This window comes from Cyanistes caeruleus, unplaced genomic scaffold (genome assembly GCF_971803275.1).
Source record: "Cyanistes caeruleus unplaced genomic scaffold, bCyaCae1.hap1.1 HAP1_SCAFFOLD_89, whole genome shotgun sequence".
Lineage (NCBI taxonomy): Eukaryota > Metazoa > Chordata > Aves > Passeriformes > Paridae > Cyanistes > Cyanistes caeruleus.
In genome coordinates this window covers 1437890-1444304 of record NW_028255894.1, presented here as the reverse complement: position 1 = coordinate 1444304, position 6415 = coordinate 1437890, and the positions used below count along the sequence as shown (strand labels likewise).

At 63.1% G+C, this 6415-nt stretch overlaps 1 long non-coding RNA gene and 1 other non-coding gene across 2 annotated transcripts; one reads left to right on the top strand and one right to left on the bottom strand.

The window, feature by feature from the left end:
* Nucleotides 1-1352: 1352 nt before the first annotated feature.
* On the bottom strand, nucleotides 1353-1543 carry LOC147646654 (U2 spliceosomal RNA). Its single transcript, XR_015281835.1, has one exon. It is a non-coding gene; the product is annotated as a U2 spliceosomal RNA (small nuclear RNA).
* A 1610-nt stretch (nucleotides 1544-3153) lies between these two features.
* LOC147646653 (uncharacterized) lies at nucleotides 3154-4338 on the top strand. Its single transcript, XR_015281820.1, has 3 exons — nucleotides 3154-3276; nucleotides 3400-3482; nucleotides 3984-4338. It is a non-coding gene; the product is annotated as an uncharacterized LOC147646653 (long non-coding RNA).
* The last annotated feature ends 2077 nt before the right edge of the window (nucleotides 4339-6415 follow it).

The window sequence follows — 6415 nt, the reverse complement described above, 5'->3', positions numbered from 1 at the left end:
AGGTGCCTCAGTGCATCACTGGGATTTCCCCAAAAAAGGGAAAACCGCCCCAAATCCCTGTGGATGAGTGGGGGAGGAGAGAGATTTCTGGCAGAAAACTCCACAAACTCAGAGCAGGATCATGAGAAGTAAAGGAAGACCCTTAAAACCAGCTTCCCCCACCCCTCCCTCCTCCCAGCTGTGCCTCCTCCCCCGGCAGTGCAGGGACACAGGGAATGGGGCCATGGTCACTCCATCCCCCGGGGCTTTTCCCGCTGCTCAGGGACAGGAGTCGTTCCCCTGCTGCACCCTGGGCTCTCTCCCACCGGAGACTTCTCCAGGAACTTCTCCAAGCTGAGTCCATCCCATGGGGAACAGCCCCTCACAGTGCTGCAGCGTGGGTCACTCTGCCACGGGGTCAGTCCTTCCAGGACAGGCGGCTCCAGCGAGGGCCCCTCTGTCCACAGGTGTCCCCCGGGGCCACAGCCTCATCTCAGGCATTGCCCTGCTCCGGCATGGGCTTCTTCAGGGGCTACGGGTGGATCTCTGCATCCTCGTGGCCCTCTGCATCTGATACCTCCATCTTTGGATCCATCCAGGGATTGGATCTGCTGAACACAGAGGAAACTTCCAGAACCTTCTCTCAGAACCCAGCCCTGTAGAAAGCCCAGCTATCAAAAGCAGGCTGTGCAAACCTAATACAGCCCAAACAGTAGGGACACAGATAGCCAGCAGCTCAGGTGCACCCCAAAATGGGTATCCAGATGTGCAGGGGCTCAGGTGTGCCCAGAAATGCGGCCCCAGGTGTAGGAGTAAAAACGGGTTTGCGGTGAGATACTTCTTCAAGCCAGGCTGCGCTTGGGATAAGCACTTTATTATTTAGGTAGAGGGTGGAAGAGATCCATTTACGCTGCCAGCCACAGCATAAACGTGCTCAAAGAGGGAGAGAGAAAGCGGAAAGGGGAGGCTGAGAGCATGAGGGCAGAAGGTAATTAAAGGGGTAGAGAGAGAGGGGCAAGAGGGGGTAAGAGAGCCTAAGAGGTTAAGAAGTAAAGAGAAGTTAAGTAAGAGAGCAAAGTTCTTGTTTGGCAGGAGAATGCAGGAGCGAGGCTGAGTGCCGATGGCAGGGCTGTGAGCGCGATAGAGCCGCGATAGAGCCGCGATAGAACGGCACTCGATGGCCACGGGCGATCGCTCGGAGCCCTTTGTGAGCGCGGCGGGGCAGGTCTGGTGCAGCGCTGGCGGTAGCGGGGATATCGCGATAGAGAAGGGTCCGGGGCTGAGTCGCAGCGCGGGGATGTCGCGATTGAAACCGGGCGGTCTCGACTCGAAAGAAAAGCTCAGTCTATTTTTAACCCATTAGGTGACCCCGAGCGGGGTGCACCGCTCCCGGAGGCTCTGCAATACCGGGACGATGCGCGGAGTGGAGGGAGCAAGCTCCGGGTCCAACTCCCGAACCCAAAAACCTGTTTAATATGAAGTCCTCTCATCGAGGACGTATCAGATATTAAACTGATAAGAACAGATACTACACTTGATCTTAGCCAAAAGGCCGAGAAGCGACGCGGGACTTCTTACCCCGCACCGATCCCACCCGGATCTGCCTTTGAGCATCTCACGGCCACCCCCGCGCCGCCCCCGCAGCTGCTCCGGGCACTTCCCGGCCTCTTTCCGCGCCTCCTCCCGCATTTCCCTCTCCCGTCCCGCCCGGTCCGGCCCCACTAAACCCCGAAACCTCCCAGAAAACATTCTCCCAGCGTGCCTTTCGCGCACTTTGTCTCGATAAATCTGCATAACCCCGCCCCTCACCCCGGCAGCGCGGGAAGTTTGAAACGGGACAGCGGAAGCCTGGGAGAATTGGGGAAAATTCGGAATTTTTGGGAGTCTTGGCTACCCCTGGTGAGACCAGCGAGGATGAGGAGGCGGCGGGTCCTGCCGGGGGTCGCTCTGGGAGGTGTTACCTCGGCACACCTGCGCGGGTGTCTCCTGGAGGAGAGGAGGGGCTGGGTGGGAGCTGGGGGAGCACCTGGAGACACCCGGAGGCACCTGGAGGTACCTGGAGGCTCCCGGAGGTACCTGGAGACACCCGGAGGCACCTGAAGGTACCTGGAGGCTCCCGGAGGTACCTGGAGGCTCCTGGAGGCTCACGGAGGTACCTGGAGGCTCCCGGAGGCACCTGGAGGCTCCCGGAGGTACCTGGAGGCTCCTGGAGGCTCCCGGAGGTACCTGGAGGCTCCCGGAGGCTCACGGAGGTACCTGGAGGCTCCCGGAGGCACACGGAGGCTCACGGAGGCACACGGAGGCTCACGGAGGTACCTGGAGGCTCCCGGAGGCTCCTGGGCACGCGGCGCTGCTGAAGGAGGCGCTGAGGGAGCAAAGCCTTGTGCTGAAGCAGCAGCGGAGTGGGTGCGATCCTTTTCTACCCAATTTCATGTTCCCGGTACCCTCAGTTCCATCCCGGTTCTTCCCAAGTGCCTCCCCGATATATCCTCGTGACGCCGGCAAAAAGAGCGGGCAGTGAGAGGAGAAAGAGTTTGAACACAGGCAGAAACCTTCCTTCCATAAGTGCCTGTTTAAATGGAGGAGGAACCCCCTTCACGGGCGATTCTCAGAGCTTCAATCACGCCTTTTTCATTACTTCTCCGATTAACGGGAAAACACCATTTCCCTTCATTTTCGCTTCAGAGGACAGAAAGGCGCGGGGCCGGGAGGGCTGATAGAGGCACCGGCCCTGGCAGGGACCCCGCCGGGGATCGCGGAGCTCCCGGGCCGTGCCCGCCGCCCTCACCGGGGCCGCCATCGCTCCCTGAGGGAGGCGCCGCCATGAGGGGAGGGCGGGGCCGGTATCGGTGACCACGCCCATTGTGGGCGGGGCAGGCGCCGCCCCCGGCAGCGGCGCGGGGATGGCGGCGGAGGAGCCTCAGCAGCCGCAGCCGGAGCCGCTCGGCTGGACGGTACCGGCGGAGCCCCCTCACACATCCCCATCCCGCCACCCGCGGGATGCGGTCCCCCGGTTCTCCCACGCGCCGCGGCCTCGCTCCTCGCGGGAGGGCCTCGATCATCCCGGCAGCGCCTGGACCGACCCCAGTTCCCCGGACCCACCGCCGGAATCCCCCAAAACCGCCCCGATCCCTCCGCGCCTTCCCCGCCCTCCCCCCTCAGGACTCTCTCGGGGGGACCCCGGTGGGCCGGGGAGCCGCTCGGGACGCCCCCGGTGACCCCCGGTGTCCCCCCAGACGTGAACTGCCTGGCCTACGACGAGTGACCATGGCGCAGCAGGACTGGATCCAGCAGGAGGTGGGGAAACCCTCGCCCCAAATCCTTCCCTGGAGCCCCTCCGGCCGCGCCCCGCGGGGGTCCCGAAGCCCCCCGAGGCCGTGACCCCCCCCCGTGGCTTGCCCCCTGCACCCCAAATCGCAGTGCAGAACCCGCTGGTCTCGGAGCGCCTGGAGCTCTACAGGGAGTACGCCGAGGATGACCACGTGTACCAGGAGAAGATCAAGGTGCGGCACTGGGGGGCACCGGAACATACTGGGGGGACACTGGGATAGCAGTAGGGGACTGGGAACTGCTCTGGGACACTGGAATAGGGCTGGGCGAGGCACTGGGACACACTGGGAGATACTGGGAAGCACTGGGACATACTGGGAACAGCACTGGGGTCAGATTCGGAGCTGCTCTGGGACACTGGGATGGGCCTGGGAGGAGCTGGGACACACACTGTGGAACTGGTGGTGGCACTGGGACATACTGGGAACAGCACCAGGGTGGGACTGGGAGCTGCTTTGGAACCTGGGACGGGGATGGACACAGCCCAGGGATACTGGGAGGTGCTGGGAACAGCACCAGTATAGGACTGGGAGGCACTGGGACACCAGGCCAGGGCTGGTTGTAGCTGGGCTGTCCTGGGGCTGTCTTGGGGCTGTCCTGGGGCTGTACTGGGGTTGTCCTGGGGCTGTCCCCCTGCCCCCCCCCGGTGTCCCCACGGACCCTGCCACCCCCAGGATCCACTGCAGAAATATTCCTACATCTGCAAGAGGCGGCTGGACAGGAACTGCTTCTACTGCACCTGAAGGTACTGCTGGGGGACAGGCAAGAGCTGCAGCGGTGCGGACCCCCAGGGACCCCCAGAAACAGCCCCAGGGACCCCGAAGAAACACCCCCAGAGACCTCCCAAAAACAGCCCCGGAGACCCCCAAAATACTCCCAGAGACCCCCAAAAATACTCCCAGAGACCTCCAGAAACACCCCAGGGACCCCAAAAATACCCCCAGGGAACAAAAAACACTCTGAGAGCCCCAAAACTCCCAGAGAGCGCCCAAAACACCCAGAGACTCCCTAAAGTCCCTAGAGACACCCCTCCCCCCCTCCAACTACCCGGAGACCTCCCCCAAAAGCCCCAGCCTCCAAAACACCTTGAGAACCCCCCCCCCCAAACCCCCCTGAGCCCCCCCCCCAATCCACCCAGAAATTGCTCCCGAGCCCCCCTGGGCTGTTCCCACCATCCTCTGGTTCCCTCCTGGTGCCTTCAAGCCCCCTCCCCAGAGCCCTTGGGGAGCCCCCGATGCCCCCCCAAATTAAAGGAGGTGTCAGCACGGAGCAAGGAGGAGCTGGTGGCCCAGGGCTTCACCGAGTTCACCACTGGGGACTTCCACAACACAATGGGGCTCGGGAAGCCGCTCTGGCATGTTTAGAGGGCTCTAGGGGAGTCTGCAGGGGTCAGGAACCCCCCAAACCCCTCAGAGACACTTCAAGCACCCTCCCAGTTGCCCCAACCCACCCAGGATCCCTGTAACCTCCTCCCAATCCTTTCCCAGCCTCCTCAGGATCCACCAAAAATCCCTCCTCTTCCTCTCAGGATCCCACAGCCCCCTCCCAGTTGCCCCCCACTGCCCCAGGACCCCCAAACCCTCTCCCAGTCCCTTCCCAGTCCCACTAGGACTCACCAAGACCCCTCCCAGACTCTTCCAAGCACAAAGAACCTCATCCGAGCCCTTGCTTTTCCAGCCCGTCCTGACTCACTCAGATCCCTCACAGTTACATCCAGCACCCCCAAAATCCCTCCAGGTTTCCACCAGGATCCCCGGAACCCCATCCCACCCTCAACATCCTTCAAACCCCTTCTCAGCCATCCTAGGCACCTGACTCCCTCTCCCAGTTTAAACCAGTCGCTCTCAAACTCACTCCCAGTTACTCTCAGCACTGCCCAATCCCTCTCCAAGCCCCCCCAGTGCCTCCCCCGCTGCCCCCGGCGCTGTGGGGGCCGGGCCGTGCCCCAGTGCCGGCTCAGGGGGTGCTCCAGGCTGCCGTGCTCCACCTGGCAGCTGGAGCTGAGCCCGCATTGCCGGGGGCGGTTTCCAGCAGCACCAGGAGCTGCTGGCTCCAGTCCCCGCTGGGGAGCACGGCAGTGGCCAGCACGTGGCCCGAGAGCTGCTGCTGGCCCTGGGAGCAGCTCAGCTGGATGTGGGCAGGGGAGAAATCCATCCCGGAGCAGAGCAGGCGGCCGGGGCCGGGCTGGGAGTTAAAGGGCACCAGGGAGATGGAAACGCTGGGGGCACTGGGAGAGAGCGGAGACACACTGGGATCAGCTGGGGGGGCACTGGGAGAGAGAGGAGAGGAGTGGTTTGGCATTGAGAGGGACTGGGAATGGACTGGGAGAGAGTGGGAATGGACTGGGAGGGACTGGGAATGGACTGGCTGGGACTGGGGTGGCGCTGAAAGAGATGGGAGTGGATGCGGGGGCACTGGATAAGAGGGTGGAGGTCTGGGACTGAAGTGAGAATGAACTGGGAGTAGACTGGAAGTGTAATGGGAATGGGCTAAGAAGGAGTGTGAGGGACTCTGGGGCCTCTGGGTGGGGCTGTGGTGGCACTGGGAGGGACTGTGGTGGCACTGGGAGGGACTGTGGTGGCACTGGGATGGGCTGTGGTGGCACTGGGTGGGGCTGTGGTGGCACTGGGTGGGGCTGTGGTGGCACTGGGAGGGACTGTGGTGGCACTGGGTGGGGCTGTGGTGGCACTGGGAGGGACTGTGGTGGCACTGGGTGGGGCTGTGGTGGCACTGGGAGGGACTGTGGTGGCACTGGGTGGGGCTGTGGTGGCACTGGGAGGGGCTGTGGTGGCACTGGGCGGGGCTGGGAATGAAGCGCGCGGCACTGGGAGGCCGAGTCCAGCGCGGGCACTCGGCTCTGTGGATCTGCCTGGCAACTGATGAGTCATCCATGAGCCGCGCTCTGATTGGCTGATGGGTGTCAAATCCACGCAGGGGTCGAGATGGACAGGAGGGGGCACTGGGAGAGACTGGGACGACTGAGAGAGCCACGGGTGCCCCTGGGAGGGACAAGAGGCCCTGGGCATGGGCACAAGGAAGGCTGAGGGCTCTGGGGTGATTCCCAGGGAGGTTTAAGGGACAGGGCTGGGCCCCTCTCTGTGCCCCG